Genomic DNA, 20,728 nt, shown 5'->3' with positions numbered 1-20,728 from the left:
GCAGGTGGGGTGTGGCGGCAGGAAGTGGTTCACTGGGGGCGTGGCCATGGGGTATATATATATATATATATATATATATATATATATATATATATATATCTGTATCTGACAATGGGAGACCGCTCTCTGCTTTCTGATCATCATGAGAGCTGTTTCCCTCTGCCACACTATTCTGCCATGATGTCCTGCCTCACTTGAGCCCTGAGGAATAGAGCCTGCTGTCTATGGATTGAGACCTCTGAAACTGCCAGCCCCTAAATAAACCTTTACTCCTCTACAGTTGGTCTGGTCAGATCTTAAGTCACAGCACTGAAAAAGCTGACTAAAACAGTAACCTTAAGCTTTGGCATGTCCCACTGTAGCATGAATGAATCCTTCCTCTTGTACACTGACTAGGGTCCCACTGCATACTTGTACCCAGACTCTGGCTCTGCTGACACCAACAGTCTGGTTGCCTGGATAAGGTGGCTATGGCTGCCCAACTGCCTGCGCTGTCAAGTTGCTCCATGTGGCATCTGCAGGTCAGAGTGTCCCGGTTTCGTTCACTTTCTGGGCTGGAATGGCATCTGCATTCGCCCTCTGGGCTGGAAGCCCCCATGGTCAAAGCCCCACCCTGTGGTGTGCAGGAGCTGGGCCCTACAGGAAGGTGGATCAGGCTGTACCAGATGATGTCTGCAATTTTTGTTAAATGTACACAATTATTGCATAGACAACTCAGTGATTTTAAGTTTTGGGTACTCAGCTGCTGCTCATGGTAGAAGACTGTCATCATGAGCAGCTGCTCATAGCTGCCTGGTCATGGTGGCCACAGAAGCCCCAGCTGCTTGGGAGAGAGGGACATCCTAACATGACCCAAGTCAGCTGCTACTCCATACCCATGCCCTCCTCACTGGGCCCGAGGCTCACCTGAGCTGGCCTTCCCTCATCATGGATGGTATTTAGGACATCTGCCTCCATCCTTCCTACCAGCATCAGTGTTGGCGGGGCCCTGGAACACTGAGGCTCCCAGTGCTCCAGCCCCATGGTCTATCTCCCCTCATCCTCAGTCTCCCCCAGGAACATTTCCTTAATGTGTTGTGCATTGTGCTAGGCCCTGGAGGGAAACCGTTATGAGAATAAATGGGGAAGAAAACCTTTAACCCTATAGACACAGGTCTAGTTGGAGTATTACCATGCTGGTAGCTTAAGGGGAAATGTAGCACCAAGTCTGTCTCCACAGGATCCTTTTGGAGACAGCAGTATTCCCAGGAACACACTTTGGGAATTGCAGTAAGGAGGCCTGGCTAGGCTGGGGACAAGGCCATGCACAGGGGTGATCTTGCCCCCAGGGGACAGGTCTGAAGAAATTTTGAGTTATCACATCCAGGGGGTACCTCTAACATCTAGTGGGCCAGAGTGCTCCTAAATATCCTGAAACACAGGGGGTAGTTCCCATGACTGTTGTGTGGCCCTAAACATCAATCGTGCCAAGGCTGGGTATCCCTGGTCCATAGGAAGAGGACAGGAGCCAGGATGTGTGGAAGGAAGCAAGGCCCACCTGGGTATGTAGCCTGAGCTCATGGCTCACTCTGAGGATATGGCCCTCCTCCACTCCCAGAAAGGCAGGTCAGAGGCCTGGCAGTGGGCATATGACCTGCTGCACAGACCCTGCCCCCAGACTTTTCCCAACCACCTCTATTTCCTCTCCCCTGAGAGAAGGCTAGGCTGCTAGGCATCCCTTCCAACCTCTCGAGGGGTAAGGCTGTGTTCATCTTGTTTACCCCAGCACCCAGGGCCTGCTGCTGTGCTGGCACACAGCAGGTGCTCAATTCACATTTGCCTAATGAACTGAGCACAGCAGTGAGACTCTCACGGTGCCAGAGCAGAGAACAGACTTAGGGCACAAATGCTTGCTCACAGGGTGCCACAGGCCATGCAGGCCTCGATGGTGCGTGCAGGTGAGCTGGGAGAAGACGAGGCTCTGCCATCTGGCCCTGGGCCACTGAGAGCACTGTGGTACAGCCTGAGTGGTAGGTTTTGGAAAGGGGAGGGTGGGCAAATGTGATAGGTGATTTTCCTATCTCAGATTTCCAGGATTAAATATGACTGATTATGTTCTTAATTTGAATCAGACTGGAAAATACGTTTGCCTTCTAGAATGGAATTGTGCTAAGGCCTTAGGCATCCAGTTATTATGGATGGCTGCAGGATCCACATGATAGCCACCATCATGCTTGTGGAATTCATGGAATATGGAGGTTCCAAGCACTTCCTTGGGGTTTGTGACGCAGGTAAGACTCAGCCCAGGACCACTTTTCATGTGTCCAACAGGCTGACAGACCCGTCTGGGGGTCAACACTGCAGGAGATAACTGGCTTCACAGGATGTTCTGAACTAAGAGTTTATGTTTTAAAAGGTGGCTTTGCTGGGATCGGGAATAAATTAATGACTTTCATGAGCAGAGTGGGACGAGAATGCTGTGTGCCTTTCACATTCTGGGGGTTGCTGCTTCATCACTAGTGTTCCCAGCAGACCTGTGTCTCCATCATTGCTGACACTCCTCTCCCCTGGGGGCAGATCACCAATGACCACCACAAAGCCAAGGTCCAATCAGCCAAACTGTCTGGAACCAAACTGTCTGGCCAGGTGCTAGTGGGCTCCAGGACGGGGCAGGGCTGAGGATGGCAGGCAGGAGAGGTGGCCAGAAGCTCCAGTTAAGATCTGGAGCTGAAAGCATCCCTCCTTCCACATTTACACAGAACACCATCACACGAGCCATGTGTGCACACTGCTCACACTTACACATACACACACACTATGAAATCAAGTTATGCTCTACTTTCAAACAATCACCATCTGGACTCATATTTAAAAGAGATCTGGGGGGACTGGGGAAGTAGCTCCGTGGTTGAGCACTCGCCTCTCATTTGAGAGGTCCTGGGCTCAAGCCTCAGTAATGCAAAAAGAAAAAAAAAATTGTGAAGGTGCTCATTCATATTGCACACATTAGAGGAAAACTTTAAGGTACGCAAATGGTATAGTAAAATTTGTTATGATTAAGATAGGCGCTTACCTAAGAACCTTGACTGTTTTAGAGAATAGTAGTATAAAAACTCAGCAAAAGGAAAAAGAAATTTGAAACTTAAATGAACATCTACTGTTAGTCAAAGATCAATCAGAAGTTATGGAAAAACTGTATGAAATTATTAAGAAAGTCTGTGTATGAGGGAGAAGTCATGTGCCAAGATAAAAAGCAAGGGAAATCCAAAGGCCAGGCTTACTCTTTTTTATGACTTGATCTCATGGGAATTAATTAGGATCTCTCAAAGACTGTACTGATTCCTTCTGAGGGCAGCATCCCCAATGACCTAACCATCTTCCTCTAGGCCCCACCTCTTAAAGATCCCATCAGTGAAGGGAACAGAAGTTGATTTTTTAAAAGCAGCATTAACCTTTTTAGAGATACTGTTTATTTCATTCAATTCATTTTTTTTCTTTATTTTTCTGAAACAGGGTCTCACTAAGTTGCTGAGGCTGGCCTCAAACTTGTGATTCTTCTGTGTCAGCCTCCTGAGTAGCTAGAATTATAGATATGTGCCACCACACCTGGCATTTAGAAAATACATTATATATTATATTACAAACAAAAGTTTTGGTGGTTCTGGAGATCAACCCCAGAGCCTTGAGCATGTCTGGCGAGTGCGCCACCATTGTTCTGCACTCCCGAGTTGCTTTCTTTATTAGCCTGTGCTAAAGGGGGTGGCCATAGCACTATTTCTCTCCAATAGATTTGCCATCTTAATTCCTTTTTGTGTAGGGCAATGTTTAAAATCAGTTTGCACTGGCTGGGCACAAACCAAATGTCAGTCCAGATACATATGGTGAGAAACAGGCAGAAGTGGACTTGCTTTGCAAAGCTTAGTCCTAGTAACCCGGAAGAACCTCAACTTACAGAATGCCAGACTGACTGTACCTGGGTGGCAGCCACACAAACTGGCTGTGCCCACATACCCATCCCCATTGTTTCTAGCTTTGCCATTGTGTCAAAACCAATCCCAATTCTCAGTCTCTACAGCAATCTATTAAATAACATCAATATCTCGGCCAACTCAGCAGTCAGTACTAAGGAAGCAAAATGAGTTTAGAAAGAGGATCAAATAATTCTCAATGCCACCTCAATCTATAAGCTGTTGGAAAGGGCAGGTGGCAGATGGCAGAGACCTGTAGGAAGCCCTGGTTCAGAGAAAGGAGCACCTTTTATTCTCCAATACCTATGAGAATGACCCCAACTCCATAGTGAGGAAACAGCTGGTAAGTCAGAAACCTGGGCAGAATCCTGGTGCACATGAACTTGGCAGGACAAACAATGCCCGAGGCTTTAAGAAGCTTTGAGATATTCAAAAGAAAGAAACAAGGGTTGAGGGAAACATGGAATCCTTATCTTTGTTGAGTCTGGCCCTAAGGCAGCAAGTTATACTTGGAAGCTTTTTGATTACTATTTTATGTTTGGAAATCTTCCCATCAAAGATGGGGAAAGGGCAATTAAAAGCTATGCCCTGCTAAAATTTTAATGGAGAAAGGTTTCTGCTTGAAAACACAGTTCCTGGAATCACAGAGAAAGGCTTATAACAATATAAATATACAATACAGTCTCAGAGAGGTCAGAGGAATAGAAGATCCATAATGAATAAAGAGGAAGAAGTTAACAAGCTAATTAAAAGAGACAGAAAAAATTGTGCACTGAGCTATTGGGTATTTTAAACATTAAAACGCATCTTCAAAAAGACGGCATAGCGAAAGACAGAAGATAAAAAAGGCTAGCTCATAAACATCGTGAGGCATGGGAGGCAGCAGAGAGTGACAATCTGACTGTGCTTTCTCCATCTTTTCTATTTCAAGTGGAAGAGCTGCCCACTGCTTCCTGTGGCTTTCTTGCTTTTATCAGAGGTAAAGTCTTTGCGGGCACCCTTCTGCCTGTGGCTCTGCACTGGGCACTTTGAACAGGGAGCAAGAAAGGACGGAACGGAAAGGAGGCATTTGTCCTTCCCAGCAGAGCCACACACATCACCACAGGAACAGCAGACTCACTCAGAACTAGGGTGAGGAACAGAAGGAACCCCAAGCTCCCCCTCATCTGGGTTGCAACACGTGGGAGCAGGCCTGGATGATCAGTCAAGTCCAACACGGCATGAAACAGCCCCTGAGGGGAGGAGAGGTCTCTCTGAGGAGCTTCAAGAAGATAAACACCTGCAGCACTTTGGTGTGTGAGAAGCCCAGGATCCTGTGCCAGCTTGGAAGACAGATGGAGCTGGGTGTCCGTGTCATTTATTAGTTGGCCCATCTTGAACAAGTTACTCATCTGTTCTTAGCCTTAACTCCCTCACATGTAAAATGGATTACACGAATATCTAAATATAAGAATTCTATTTAGAAAGAAAGCTTCCTAGAAGCCAGATGCTATACTAAGTCTTACTCATACATTACCTCGTTTTATTCTTTTTTTTAAAAATTTCCATATGACAGTGGAATGCATTACAATTCTTATTACTCGTTTTATTCTTAAAAAAAAAAAAAAGAAACAACTACAGAACAAAAGGTGGCTCTGAGATGGTAGATGATAGATACAGGGTAATCAACTAGAAAGTTGCACAATCTGGACTTAAACCCAGGACTTGTTGAATCCAAATTTTAACTGTGGTTCTGTTGTGTTGTCCTGAGAACTAAATAAGACAGTGCATGAGTCCCAGGATGGCATTGCCATTTGGTACTGCTATCACAAAATACTTGAGGCTAGGAAATGTATAAAGAAAAGATGTTTATTTAGCTTCCAGTGTGGGAGGCTGAAGGATCAGCTGGCCCCATCAGATAGTTCTGCCTCACTACATGGAAGACGGCATCATAGTGAAAGTTTGTTTATGAGGGAGAAGTCATGTGCCAAGATAAAAAGCAAGGGAAATCCAAAGGCCAGGCTTACTCTTTTTTATGACTTGATCTCATGGGAATTAATTAGGATCTCTCAAAGACCGTACTGATTCCTTCTGAGGGCAGCATCCCCAATGACCTAACCATCTTCCTCTAGGCCCCACCTCTTAAAGATCCCATCAATTCAACATTGCTACACTGGGACCACACTTCCAGCCCATGAGGCTTTGGGGGGACATTCTCAACCCATATCCAAATGGTAGCAGGCATTCAGCAAATGGATGACACCCCTCTAATGCACTGTTCAGATTTTCTCATAAGTCAATTCACGGGTGGGCACTGAGGTGTTTACACGGATGATTCCAAAACTCTAGCAGGGGTTCTGTGCCAATGCTGGCCAGTTACTCATCCACCTATGACACGGGCTAGCACCCCCCTTTCCCAGCCTGCTTTAGGAGAACATTTTGAAAGTAGCTTTCACAGTGTGGTAGGGAGATTACTGAGCCCTGTGTGCGGAAAAGTGTCTGGTACACAGTCCACTCTCAAGACAGGACCCCTGAGACTTAGGTCACAAGTGATCCATGCCAGAGCTCTTCACCCATGCATCTGGCACCTCAGTCAGCCCTCATTTCCTGTCAGTACAAGCCTCATCAGAGGAATTACAGCATGTCTAGTTTATCTTATTAAACTTTAATTTTATCTTCCTTACATTTTTTTTTTTTTTTTGTGGTGCTGAGGTTGAAATCCAGGGTCTCACAACATCCTGAGCCCTGTGATATCAATTTAATCAACCTGTAAGGATGAGGTGAATAGGACTGAATAGACTACTTGTCTTTGGTCTTCTGGAAACCTCTAGGGCTCAGAATGTTCTCGGAACCCCCAAAACAGCCCAGTCTGGACCGATTCCTGAAAATGTCTCCGAAGCTCTGAACCTGAAGTAACACACCAGTCTCTGACCTACAAGAAGGAACACTGAAAAGCATGGCACAATTAACATGTCGTCTTTCCATATTTTGTTCAAACTCAGTTTGCAGGGTGAAAGGCACCGGGTGCTCTGCTGTCAGCCGCCCTGGTGAGTCTGGTGACAACACAGTGCCTGGAACCCTGAGACATGGGGTACACCCACTGGCTGGGCCCTTGCCAAAGGAACTGGCATCTGTCACTCCCCACTGGGAATTTCAGATTTCTTGTACTAGGGCACCTTCTCCTGCCTGTCTGATCAGCTACTGGGCTCTTCTGCCAGCACCCAGGTGGACGTGCTCTTCAGAACCCCCGTCCCTCCGTCCTGTTGGGGTGTCCCTGCCTGAAGCCACTAACAGGATTGGCTCTTCAGTTCTGCTTGTGGTAGGAGCATTTCTAATCCAGCGTCTCAGATGAGCTCTTGGTCTTTCATCTGCAGCTTCATTTAAAGTCTTTTAACACAGAAATCGTACCAATAAAACCACCAAAAGATGTCCCGAGGAGTTCCCTTCTGCCCAGCCCCAGCTAACGGAAGCTGAAAGTAAGAGTGTCCTTGGTCCTCGTCCTAGGTGCGTGGTTAGGAGAGTCCAGGGGATGCAGGGGCCAAGGAGGGGAGCGAGGCCAGGACGGGGCCAGCATGGTCTCCATGTCCTCCCACAGGAATGCTGCTTCACCTCCTCCTCCTCCTCCCTAACAGAGGACAGAAGTCTGAAGGCACCCAGGATGTGGGGTCCAAACCTCCGTATCTGCTAAGAGCTACAGCCAAGTAATATGACGCAGGGCAGTTTTGGTTGAAAGGTGACGCCAGCTAGCCATTGAGATGATATGATTATGTTAAGATGCGCATTCAATTGGATATTGGACTCCTGCTGTCCGCCTCGGCCGGCTACGGGACTCCTGGAGCGTTCCCATTGGTTGGGGAAGTGCGGTAGGAGGGAATTCCGGAGGAGGGACTTCCTTCCGGTTGGGGTCCGGGAGAACACCACGTGGGTGGGTCGGCAATCTTCCTGGGAGCATACGGGGCACTGGCGGCAGTTTCAAAAATAAAGTTTGTTCCTGCTTGAGTGGCTCGTGATTTTGTGCCCAGCCAGACTGCGGCACATATCCAGTGAAAATATCCGAGTGACAGCTGATGCATGACCCCACTGGGATGCTCCTCGGCCACTCTGGGTGAGGCAGAAGGGATTCTGGTGCCCACGTCCTTTGTGACCTTGGTTCTGTGACTTCATACAATAGCGTATAAAACATACACCATTTGGACTTTCCAGTTAAGCCGGGCTGTCAAAGACCAAGTGATCCTGGTCTTTCAAACAAACTCTGAAGAGATCCTGGGCTTTCTATGAACCTCTAAGAGGTGATTGTGAGGATATTGTCTCTGAGTGAGCACAAGCCTTGGGATGCCCTGTGGGATCGTCAAGTTGGGAGTGGTAAGGACACACGACCTTTAGCAGATTCACAATGCAATTCACGCCCCTTCCCTGACATTAAGAAACTGGTTGTTTAATTCATTTGAAAAAAGAGGGGACTAAGCGCAGGGCTCTGCCCAGTGTGTGGGTGGGCAGCACTGACTAGGCTAGGCCTCCCTATTTGTCCGCTGCAGAGTCCTGCATGGCCATGTCTGGCACTGCCCCAGGCTAGATCACGGGTGGATGCTGGAAAGCAAGGCCCCCCAGGGAGAACAAAGAGAATAGAATGTATTTTCCCACTTCATTAAATAGTACCAAGACAGAGGAACTGTAATTAATAAGATATTAAATACTCTACCTGAACTCAAGGAAACAATGACAGACACAGAGCTAGGAGGGAAGCTTTGATAACATGGCAAATTGCCTTTTCTAACTATGTAACACTGTCTCCTCACCTACTCACCTCCTAAGACAGTACTTTGGTGCTCCCCTGGCTAAGTGTGCCAGGGAGACCTTTGTAACAGCCTCCATGGTTTCAACCCAGTGGAAACAGTTTTATGGCTATTGGATGGACCCAGAGCAGCCCTGAGCTCACTCTCAGAACCCAGCTGCCATGCTGTGAGGAAGCCCAAGCTACAAACCCATGGGGGAGGCCCGTGTAGGTGAGGTTCCAGACCACAGCCAGCATCAACTGCCAAACACACAAGCAAACACGTCTCCAGTGGCCCTGGCCCCTGCTTGCAAATCATCCTCAGCCTACAAGTCCTCTCAGCTGAGGCCTGGACATGACGGGGTAGAGAAAGCCACCCTGCCATTCCCATCCAAATGCTAGAACCCCTAGAAACCATGAACACGACAAAGCGATTGAAGTTTTAAACCCTCAAAGGATTAGGGTGAATTGTTATGCAGCAGGAATAACTGGAGATTTCATTTTCACCTTCCATGAGATATCCCAGTGCCAGATGACACTGCTACGGTGAGACTATCACTGTCACTGACTTTAATTACAAGGATCTTATTTATAAGCTTCAGACTCTCTCTTACACACAGCATTTTAAAGGATGCTGGGGGTTGAAACTAAGGGCATTCTACCCTTGAGTTAATCATTTTAATTAGGAGGACTCTCTGTTCTCCTTTTAGGGATTTCAGGAAGGGTTCTGGCCTTTTTTGAGACAGGGTCTCACAAAGTTGCTGAGGCTGGCCTCAAACTTGCTATCCTCCTGCTTCAGCCTCCAGAGTCACTGGGATGACAGGCACTTGCCGCCACCATCCCCAGCTATACGCAGCATTTTTTAATGAACAAATGTGAGACAGGAACATGAAAGCATGTCCCAACTGACTTTTTTGGGAGAAAGTTTACAGAAATATTGGAAACATGTCTAATTGAACGCACACAGGCATCCAAATAATACATGAGAAGCATTCTGCAAGGAAAGATGTCAAGACTTGAACTTCAAGTATGTTTTTACTTGATAATCTAATGCAATCAAACCAAACAGCAGAGTCATAAAACCAACAAGATAACATTTCACACTGATGGGGCAAGTTTGGAACTAGAAGGTCTGGTCTCAAGTTTAAAACATAACTGGGAATCGAGGTCGAAAGATTTTACTCAAAGGACCCATATTTCAGACAGCCCAGGGAATCCAAACCATGCAAGTTTGAAAGTCTAAGAGAGACGGCCAGACAGCTTTATGGGAACTGAGAGGGAGAGAAGGACAGAAAGTGCAGCAATGGAAATGTGCGACTTAACAAGTCCATTAGGTCATCAAAAGCATTTAAATGGCTTGCCCGAGAAGTGGCCTCCCATCAGCTGTCGACTCCTCTTGTGGAACGCAGAGCCCTTGGAGGCTCTTTCCTCCCTGTGGTAAATGGCACACTTAGGGGACCTTCTTCTCAGGGTCTCAGCCTTGTGATCATTCCTGTAATACTTCAGTATCAACATGACAGCTGAAGAGGCACTGTGTGCAGAAATCGGCCAGCAGAGGGGAGGTTTCCTCTGCGTCCATTCCCAACAAGCCGCTGTGGAGCATCTACTGAGTTTGTATTCCCTCAAAATTCATGGTTAAGGGGATAGGGATGTGGCTCAAGCGGTAGCGCGCTCGCCTGGCATGTGTGCGGCCCGGGTTCGATCCTCAGCACCACATACAAAGATAAAGATGTTGTGTCCACCGAGAACTGAAAAATAAATATTAAAATTCTCTCTCTCTCCCTCTCTCTTAAAAAAAAAAAAATTCATGGTTAATCCCAACTCCCAGTGTGATGGTGTGGGAGGTGATTAGGTTATGAGGGAGAGACCACGTGACCAGGATTAGTGTCCTTCACAAAGAGACCTGAGGGAGTCTGGTCACCCCTACCACCATGTGAAGACACAGCTAAAAGGCACCAACCATGAACCAGGAACGGGCCCCTCCCTGAACTCGGAGTCTGCTGATCTTGGACGTGCTGCCTTTAGAACTGTGGGCAATTGATTTCTGCTTTTGATGAGCCATCCAGCTGATGTTATTTTGTTACAACAGCTAGAAGGGACTAAGACAGGAGCCATGAGGCTCATCATTTTAATTAGGAGGACTCTCTGTTTTCCTTTTAGGGGTTTCAGGAAGGGTGTGGGGGGACAAGAAAGGGGCATCCTCCAAGGACCAGGGCTGAACAGGTGTGGTCTCTGGGTGTGAAGTCTGTGCCTTCGTGGGGGAGGAGGGAGCAATTTTCTCCCCCTTGGGTCAGAGGTCCTAATAGTCACTGTGTGAGTGTTGTGCAGCCAGAGGGGTAAGGGGTGTGAGCGTCAAGGGCTTCCATGGTCCCCCAAGTCTCATGGTCACTTAGAGTCGATCTCTTCACAATCACCCTCTTGGAGGCTCATGGAGACCCTGAGAACTCTTCAGAATTTGTTAGATCCGGGGCTGGGGTCATGGCTCAGAGGTAGAGCCACACGCCTAGGTGAGGCACTGGGTTTGATTCTCAGCACCACATAAAGCAAAATAAAGACACTGTATTTACCTATAACTTATATATATATATATATATATATATATATATATATATATATATATGAATTTATTAGATCAGTACCTCTTAGTCTTTGACATAGTAGGCCCAGCTCAACCTGAAAGTCCGAATAGTTTGTGCATTAGACTTCGCTGTCTGAACTGTCTGAAGAGTGTTATACCAATATCTCACTTTGGGGTACCCAGTATGACTTTGGATGACCCAGTACCTCACCTTTGGGCCACTCAGTGTCTCAACATGGCGTTACTTCGTACCTCACTGTGGGTCCTGTCATACGTGTTAAAGCCATCCACATAACGTCATCTCGTTCCACCTTCAACCTGAGTCCCTGTGGCACTGTGCAAGCCCCCCACTGCTCTCTGGGGTTGGACGTGAGCATGCTTGGTGTGAATGAGGCTGACTTGAACAACTCAGGGGAGCTGAGGCCGAAGGCAGGCCAGCACTCGACCACGGAGCTGCAGCCCCACCTCCCTGGAGCAGAAGGAGAGTCTCTCTCCCGCAGGGTCTTCTCCAGTCTTCAGTCTTATGCTAATGAGCTAATTTTTCTTCGATTTTATTTTGGTAAGAATACTTAGCCTGAGCTCTGCCATCCCAAAACATCTCTAAATACACAATACAGCATTGCTGACCTCAGGTACAATGTGATACAGCAGACCTCCAGAACTCATTCATCTGTGGGCATAAAGTTTCAGTTAAGCACAACGAATAAGTTCTAACAAGCTAAATTTTACTACAGGTTTTTTTGAATTTTATTTTCAAAGAAGATAGGATGCTAAAGATTTGGAAAATGATTACTGGCCCAAGATAATCAATGCCAACATTGCTGTGGGCACGGTGGGTTCGAGGGCCCACTCCGCGTGGTTTTAGAGACACGGCTGGTTTACATACCTGCAGTTCTCAACCTGCATGATTTTGCCCCCCGGTGGACATTTGGCCATGTAGACATATTCTGAGTTGTCACAGCAGCAGCATACTGTTGGCATCTAGCAGATAGAAATCCAGGGTGCTGTGCAACATCCTACTATGCACAGGACATTCTCCCACAACAAGAATTATCTGGTTAGAATTGTGCCAAGGTTGAGAAGCCCTGGTTATGGTAGGTGCCAGGCTCTGCCTTGTCCCCCTTGTTTTGTGGTACGGTCAATCACAGAAGCAGAGTTGCCTGGGTGGACCAGCTACACCTGGGCTGCTTCTCAGCATCCTGTTTCTCTCCCAGCTGTTCCTAAAGACCTGAGAAGCTGCAGGTAGAGTTCTGAATGGCCCTTGGGAGGCAGCTGGACCAGCGGCCACTTTGTGTGCATTGCCCTTGGGGATGAGGAGACGGAGGAGTGACAGCGTCCACTTAGCAGGCAGGATGATCCCTTGGAGATTTACAGATCACACTGAATGGGATCTGGGGATGGGGCTGCTGCCCTTCCTGGGGCTGCATGGGCAGGCTGGAGCTTTGGAATAGTGGCTAATTTGAACTAGTGTCTAAGCTATCGATCCCTGTGTCCGAGAGTATGGAACCATAGTTTATCAGAGCCACCTGGACCTGTCCACTATTTCCCATGATGGCAGAGAAGTGTGTGACACCTTGGAGAAAGGCAGTGGGAAGTTTCCAGAATGCCTGAGCCTGGGCCGGTCTGAAGTGCAGATGACCCATAAGCCTGCGGCCTGTGAACCCAGTTGCTATTCTGTACTCACACCCATTCAAAGGTGTCATGCATTACTGTCACAGGTCCCCAGAGCGATATGTCCTACTCCTAATTGTGCCATGTTTTTCCTGAGCAGCATACCCTATGGACAGCCCCCTACCCCTAGCGCTCTGGGGCACGTGAGTAGCTCACCCTTGCAGCCTAAACGGCCCATAGGACTTTCTTTTCTCACCTGATACACAATTGTCAGTCTCACAGCCTGTGCCCTTCTTCCTATCTTGAATAACAGCCGCCGACAAACATGCCATCCCCACCTCCCGGTCCTGCCCAGCAGTGCTGCACATCAAATGGAAGCCACCAGTCACCCCAGCCAAAGCTGAGGAAGCCTGAGGCATGAAGAGTCTCCGGCCCTGGAGCCCCTGTCAAACCCACACTGACCTCCAGCTCCACAGGACAAGGATGGTGTCTAGTGACTTTCTGCCTGTGAGGGGTGGGTCACCTGAGGAGTAACGACAGCCCTGCTGAAGGGCTGAGGGACAGAAAGACGCCCCAGGAAAAGGACCCCCTGGGCCTATGGTGGTGGATGTATCCAGGAGGCTCAGGGGCCACTCAGCCAGGCTATTTGAGTTGAGGAGCAGGTGGGCCAGCCTGGGCAGCTGCAGCAGGACACTAGCTCATCCTCTCCTCCTTCCAGCCGAGAGCAAGTCCTCCTCCAGTTCTCCCAAGAGACTCGTTCAAGTTTTGGTTGCTTTTGGAAACCATCCCTGACACCTTGACTAGTATTTAAGAAGTTATTTCTCCTTTCTCTCCACTACTGTGTCCCCTTGCATGGATTCAATTATCCATGGTGAACTGTAACCTGAAAGTGTTATATCTGGAAAATTCTAGAAATAAGCTTCCCTATTACTTATTTTTGTTAATCTCTTACTGTGCCTAATTTATGAACTGAACTTTATCATAGGAATTCATGTATAGGAGAAACATACTATCATATAGGGTTTGCAACTATCCATGCACCCACATGAAATCTTGGAATGTAGCCCTCGCGTATAAGGAGGACTACTCTATCTTATGCGCTTGCTACAATGGACTGTGAGGGTTCAGACCTTAACCGTTTTGTCCTGTATCCAGGGCTAAGAGCTAACTTGGCTAAAGGGCGTGGAGGCGTGAACCTGTAATCCCAGTAACTTGGGTGGCCAAACTAGGAGGATCGCATGTTCAAGGTCAGCCTCAGCAACTAGTGAGACCCTATTTTCAAAATTATGTTTAATTATCTGGGAGTGGTGGCGCTCACTTATAGTCCCAGGGGCTTGGGAGGCTGAGGCAGGAGGATTGCGAGTTTAAAGCCAGCCTCAGAAACAGTGAGGCGCTCAACTCAGTGAGACCCTGTCTGTAAATAAAATACAAAATAGGGCTAAGGATGTGGCTTAGTGTGATTAAGTGACCGTGAGTTCAATCCCCGGGGGTGTGTCGAGGGGAAGTATAATTTAAAAAGAACAAATAAAAATTTAAAAAATTTTTCTTAAAGGACTGGGGGCTTAGCTTGGTGGTAAAGTGCCCTGGGTTTAATTCCCAGTACAAAACAAACAAACAAATAATAGTGGGCCCAGAAATCTCTGTATTCTGAGCATGATGTCAACTTGCATTTCAAAATTTTTCATAATTTGTAAAGCTGCCCATGGCCAGGGATATGTCCCATTCAGGCAAGGCGTGGGGTCAGTTCCAAGTTCTCAGAGGTACCCAGGCATGAAATCACGTCCAGACCAGACCCTGGGGGTTGCTTATTTGCCCAAGTGTGGAGCTTTCTTTTCCTTTCCTTAGGAAAAGTCTCTCACAGAGTACGACAGAGTCTATCCATTTGGTCTAATACTGTTAAATGAGGGAGGATTAAAATGCTGAGGTTTCAGTTCTCTGCAAATTCTTTTGGACTCAGCATCTGAGAAGCAGGAGCAATGCCTTTCGCTGTTCTCTCGATCCCTTGCCCCAACGCCATTATCTTGTCACTAAGGTAAGAAAGGCCCTGCTAACCCAGTAGAATTTATAGCATAAAATTAATTTCTTTAAAATTGTTTCAAAGGAGATTAGGGCAAAAGGCAGGATGAATACAAATAAGAAGCCCTGCTTGCTCAATGATGTGTCTGGGCTATGGGACAGTGTTTTCCCATCAGGATAACTTTGCTTTGTGTTTCGATCACCACCAGGCCTCTGGCTTGTTTTCTGTAGAACAAATACAGTGCCTCTGTAAATTATTAGATTAAATGAAATGCATTCAAATGCAGTCTTGTAAAATCTGGCATCCTTCCGAAAGATGCCTGGAATGGAACCAGAGAGACTGAACACATTCTTATTTAGTCAGGTGTGCCTGAATATTTCTTAAAAATGAAACAGATGGATGGAAATCACTTCCTCCAACCAGCAAGGCAGCAGCAGGTCGGTTCAGTTACACACGGGAGAAGCAGCAGGCTCCGTGCATGGGGCCAGGATTTCTGAAACGAATCGAAGCTATTATTTCCATTAGCACTTATTGCTGGTACATGACATGCCAGGCATTGCCAGGTGGCCCTGCCAGCTCCGTGGGATCCGTTGGATTTTCTTCCTGCCTTTGTCTGGTTCTCAAGGCAGACTGCTTCCAGGAAACAAGGGATGCACACACAACCTAGAGAGACCACATCAGAGACGCAGGTGAGGAAGAACTCAGGGGGTCCTCTCCTGCTGACACTCACTGAGACAGCCCAGAACCCTGTCCAGGTAGTACCTCCCTAAATAATTGCCCTGCTTTGGTCTTTTCTCCTTGTCTAAGGATTCACCACCGTGGAGTCACATGTGGTTGTTATTATCAGATAAAAATCATTAGCGAGAGCAAGAACTGGAAAGATACTGAGATGTCAGAATCCAGGTGTGCACCCGTCTACACGTTCACCCAGTCCAGGGGCCTGTCTGCTTTTCCCTGAGTCACTAGTATAATCCTGGGAGCAAGTGGCATACCTCTCAGACCAAATTACATGGACTGCCATCCAGATAGCTCCTAGCTTCTGCAGAAAGGTCCAATGTGTACTTTCCCTGTGGCTGAATAAACAGTCTTAGCAAAGAAGAATGGGGGAAAGGTTTAACAAGATGTGCTCCGTGCAAGAGCCAGATGACTTATCCTTGGACTTTGCATTTAGCTTATCTCCTGTGATTAAACACTTGGGACCATTTTCTACTGAGGACATGATATAAAGGCTGAGTCAGTGAGGGGAGAGTAAAAAAAGAAGGGTCTTAGCACCCATCCCAGCATCTGTTCTGGTAACATGTGTGGCGGCCCTCTCACCCACAAAGTACAGCAGCTCCTGACCCCACATGAGCTATTCCTATGATGACTTTTGTCAATGATTCTGCCTTAGGCAACGGAAGTGATTTCTTATCGGCCAAGAGGAATGAAATGTCAGTACCATTTGCCTGTTGAACTTTTCTCTATTCAGAATGAAGGTATTTCTGCCAAGGGTCTAAGGTGCAGTCTACAGAGCTGGGTGCCCTGGCTCAGACCTCCACTTCTGGACATCTCTTCAAGACCCCTGCTCCACCAGCATGGGTCATACTAGGCGAGGTCACAGGTGCCTTCACCCCCACACACAACCTGGCTGCTCCAGGCATCAATCATTCAGGGGCTCCCTCTCTGGGTTTTCACAACACTGTACATGGCACTGTCTGAGCTCCTCCACAGAGCTTGGTGAAACTGCTCGTCCTCTTCCAGACTAACTTGTCTGAGCCAGGGCTTAAAGGAGGCACTTCATGAATAGTGTTAAGTCAATGGGTAACAAAACAAATGAGTGGGGCCTAGACCCCACCCCAGCATATGTCCTGAGAACTTTCTGCCAGGACATATGTAGAGGGCAACTGCCCTAAACACAGGGTTGTCTCCCCAGATTTGCAATAGGGAAAGAGTGAATCCTGGGAACCAAGAGATCACAGGAACTTCGTGTGACCCAACAAAGTTCTGGAAGAGCTGATCTTACATTCGGGGTGTGAGTCAGCGGGTGACTGACAGCAAGATCTTAGGCTCGTTCATCCTCAGCACTGCACACTGTGGATCTGCTTTCCAGCCCTAATATTCTTAACAAGGAAATATAGTCATTCTGAAGTCCTGTTATTCCCCTTTGGTGAAAAAACCCCTGAGCCCTTAGATGAGAGGTATTCTCAGCCTGTTGGCCATGGCCCTACCACCACAGAGGGAACAGGTGAAATCTTTCTTTATGGTTGAGAATATAGGCTTGCCTTTCCTCATCATAACACCTCTGTGCTTGCCCATGGCCGGGAGGGGCTTCACTATAACCCAAACACACAATTCTTTCCATTAAAATGGCCAACATTGAGCAACTCCAAGGAGCAGGATAATCATGCACATCTTCCATAGGTTCTCCATCCTGGAACATGCTTCAAAACCATTCTTGTCTAGGCACAGACCCTCCACAGAAGCATAACCAAGATTCCCTGTGGTTGTGGTGACTACACCTGGCTCCCAACTTCATATCTGAGCTACTGGAGGAATATGGACTTACTTCCCAGGGCAAAGTTGGTTTTCTGGCTATTCTTCATGAGATCTGGGAGTTCTTTAGTTTGTCAAAAACATACTGGCCAAGCTTTTCAGCATTCGCAGAGAATGCCAGTCTTATTACTATTTGCTTGTTTGGATCTTGTGGGTTTGTCTGTAAACAGAAGTACATAAAATTGCATTGTGATGTAACTCTGAGCCACCTGGGCCCAGTTGGGCCAGGTACCCAATTTCTATCAATGAGTTGGGGGAAAACTTGTGAGCCAATGGGATGTGTGTCATTTCTGGGCCGAAACATTTATCTTCTTGGAAGAAACCCTCCAGGGGTCTCTCTGTATCTGCCATGGCAGACCTCAGTGGTAGATCTATGAGAATGCATCCTGGGAGAAGGGGTGTGGATTAGTCTCTGTCTAAATGGCATAAGAGGTATGTTTGCATGAAAAATGAAGCAGTGTTTTAAGGTTCTCATATGCTACCCTGAATGATATAAGACAGACTCAGAAATGGTCAGATCAGGAAGGGAAGCAGTAGAGTAAGATCAAATCAAAGTAGAGGTACTATTTCAAATATTGATCTGAAATAAATATGTAAATCATGCTCAGTCTTCTGGCTCTAAAATCTGCATATTCACAAAAGTATGCTACATTCTTTTTTCTTTTTTAAAGAAAGTAAATTTGTTGTCTTAACTACTTTGGATACCGACTTTTGACATAGGCATGCTCCTGAGCCACCACACAATCCCTGTGACATGCTTTCCCTCTACCACCAACTTTTTGCTCACGAATCTCCCTATCCCCAAGAAATCACTGAGCTGTCATTATACATTACTTCATATTTTCCAAAATTTCATATCAATGGACACATCCAATATGCATTCTTTTTTTTGTCTGGTTTACGTAATGATTTCATGCTTCATCTCTATCTTTGTGTGTATCAGCACCTCATTTCTTGTTATTGCTGAGTTGTGTCCCACTGTATGGATGAGCCACACTATTGTTTCAATTCTTTAGTCAATTGACAGGCTGTTTCCAGTTTGAAGTTGTCACCAGTAAAACTCCTCTGATTATTTACGTGCCAGTCTTTGTAAAGGCATACATTTCAATTTCTTCTGGGTAAATAGCAGTGGATGGCTGAGTCACAGGTGAGTATGTTTAACTTCTTAAACATTTACTAACCTACCTTCCTAAGTGATTGCATCATTTTACATCTCCATCATCAGTGGATCTGAGTCCTCAGTCTAATCCTTTAATTACTCAAAAAAGTATTTTTTTTTTCTTTTTCAGTGCTGGGGATCAAACCCAGAGCCTCACGCATGTGAAACGAGCACTCTACCACTGAGCTACACCTTCACCCGCAGAAAAAGTCTTTTAAAAAAATGTCTTGAGAGGATGACTTCTAATATCAGAAGGATTATTTTTAAAAGGGGAAATGCATCATAATATGGTAGAATTCACAGAAGTAGATAAATTCTGCATGATGTGTAGTATGTATGTGAGTCCGTGTATGAGTTCATTTGTTTATAAGTGTATAGGCATAAACAACTGAAAACATGATGTATGCACATGTATATGTAGGCCTACTTTACACACATGGATATTTGCATGTATGTGTATATGCCTAGGCTTGTGTGCTGTGTATATTTGTGCATGTATGTGAGTATGCATTTATACACACTGTATGCTTATATGCATGTGAATGTATGTATATGAGTGCACAGGTGTTCACTCTGTACATTTAGAGTCAACACAAGATAAACCTTTTGACAATAGTTCAGCCATAAAAGCAACTCTTTAGGGAATGAGCTGACTGTCCCTGGAGGTATGTTAGCAGACTCTGAAATGATCCCCTTTAGAAATCATGCAGACAAGACTGCTGGGTTAGTGGGTTCCAGTGGTTCTGCTCATGCAGCTAACATCTCTCTTTTCAGTACTGAGCTCCATGAATGGGAGCCCTTGTGATCAGAGGGTCCCTGTGTCTTCTAGTGACCTCTTGCTGGGTATAGCTTGTACAGGTGACTTTTTTTTTTCTTAGAGAACACTCTGAATGTGCATACCCTACCATGTCTACATCACCTCTGGCTCTCAGAGGCCTAAAAGCCCATCTCAAGAAATCAGAGAGTTCTACAAAGGATATAAGCCATTCATGCTGAGAAATGGACAGTTCCTCCACATCTCTCAGTGTTATTGGGGGTATTTTTCCCAATGATCCTGGTATTTTCCTAATATCAATATCAGAAGCTATGGTTCTTTATGGTGTCGAGTCGTTTAAATAGCTCGATTTCAGGGGAAGCAAATGTGAACATCCACTTCTGTAAGTCTTGGGAAAATGATGGGTTCTTTCCCCACTGCTTCCAAAGTACCTCCTGTTTCCAAGTTGCACAGTAATCAGAAATTTGAAATGTTCATACTTTCTCCCATCCCAGAAGGGTCCAGAGGACACACCTTTCACGATGACTGTAAAAAATAAATGTGTGGAGAAAGCCTGGCATGATTGGAGAGCACTGTGATTGCTTTTCCCCGTGGACCAGCCTTTACAGTGGGACCTGTGGCCTTTGGGTTGAGAAACCTGGGAGTAATTGGATCCCAGGGTGATAGGGGTCAAGGGGTGGCTCTGAATTGCCAAACACAAAGTGGGCATGGTTACTATAATAGATAGCAGTCAGTGCAGAAATCAAATCAGAAAGCGCTGACTGGTGCCGAAACCTGAGCATTTGGCTAGTTGATCATGTTGTCCACAGAAGAGAAACAGAAGAGCAGCCCACTAAATTTACCTGATTAGTGTAAGCAGAAGAGTTCTAGGCCTAGTGAGCATAAGTCAAAAAAGCAGAGAGTCAGAGCCTCTTAATCGATTCCCAGACTTGAACCAGTTTATACACCCAGAATCCCCAAGATGAATGGGAGGAAGATTTCCTTGAGAAAGGACCCCAGGAACAATGCCAAAATTTTATATTGTTAATCTTTCTTCCAGCATTCCCCCAAAGGATCTACTTTACTGGGTAAATGTGCACTGGTAAAAGGACATGATCAAATTTTGTGGGGACTGCGGGACACTGGCTCTGAACTGACACTGCTTCCAGGTAACCTGAAACGTCACTGTGGCCCTGCAGTCAGGGTAGGGGCTTATGGAGGTCAGGAGATCAATGGACTTTTAGCTCAGGTCCTCCTTGCAATGGGTCCAGTGTGTGTGTGCTAATGGCTTCTATTTTTTTTTTTCCACAGCTGTGGCATGTATAATTGTCACAGACAGCAGCTGGTAGAATCTCCATACAGATTCTCTGACCTATGGAA

At 46.5% G+C, this 20,728-nt stretch overlaps 1 protein-coding gene across 1 annotated transcript in view; it reads right to left on the bottom strand.

Moving 5' to 3' along the window:
- Sh3rf3 (SH3 domain containing ring finger 3) overlaps positions 1-20,728 on the bottom strand; it is a 340,679-nt gene that overhangs the window by 14,059 nt on the left and 305,892 nt on the right. The gene's annotated exons all lie outside the window — the stretch shown is intronic.

Source organism: Marmota monax, unplaced genomic scaffold, assembly GCF_021218885.2.
Source record: "Marmota monax isolate L192 unplaced genomic scaffold, Marmota_monax_Labrador192_F-V1.1 WCK01_AAM20220418_F8-fsc00204, whole genome shotgun sequence".
NCBI lineage: Eukaryota > Metazoa > Chordata > Mammalia > Rodentia > Sciuridae > Marmota > Marmota monax.
The sequence above is the reverse complement of the archived record's forward strand: the minus strand, read 5'-3'. Positions and strand labels throughout refer to the sequence as shown.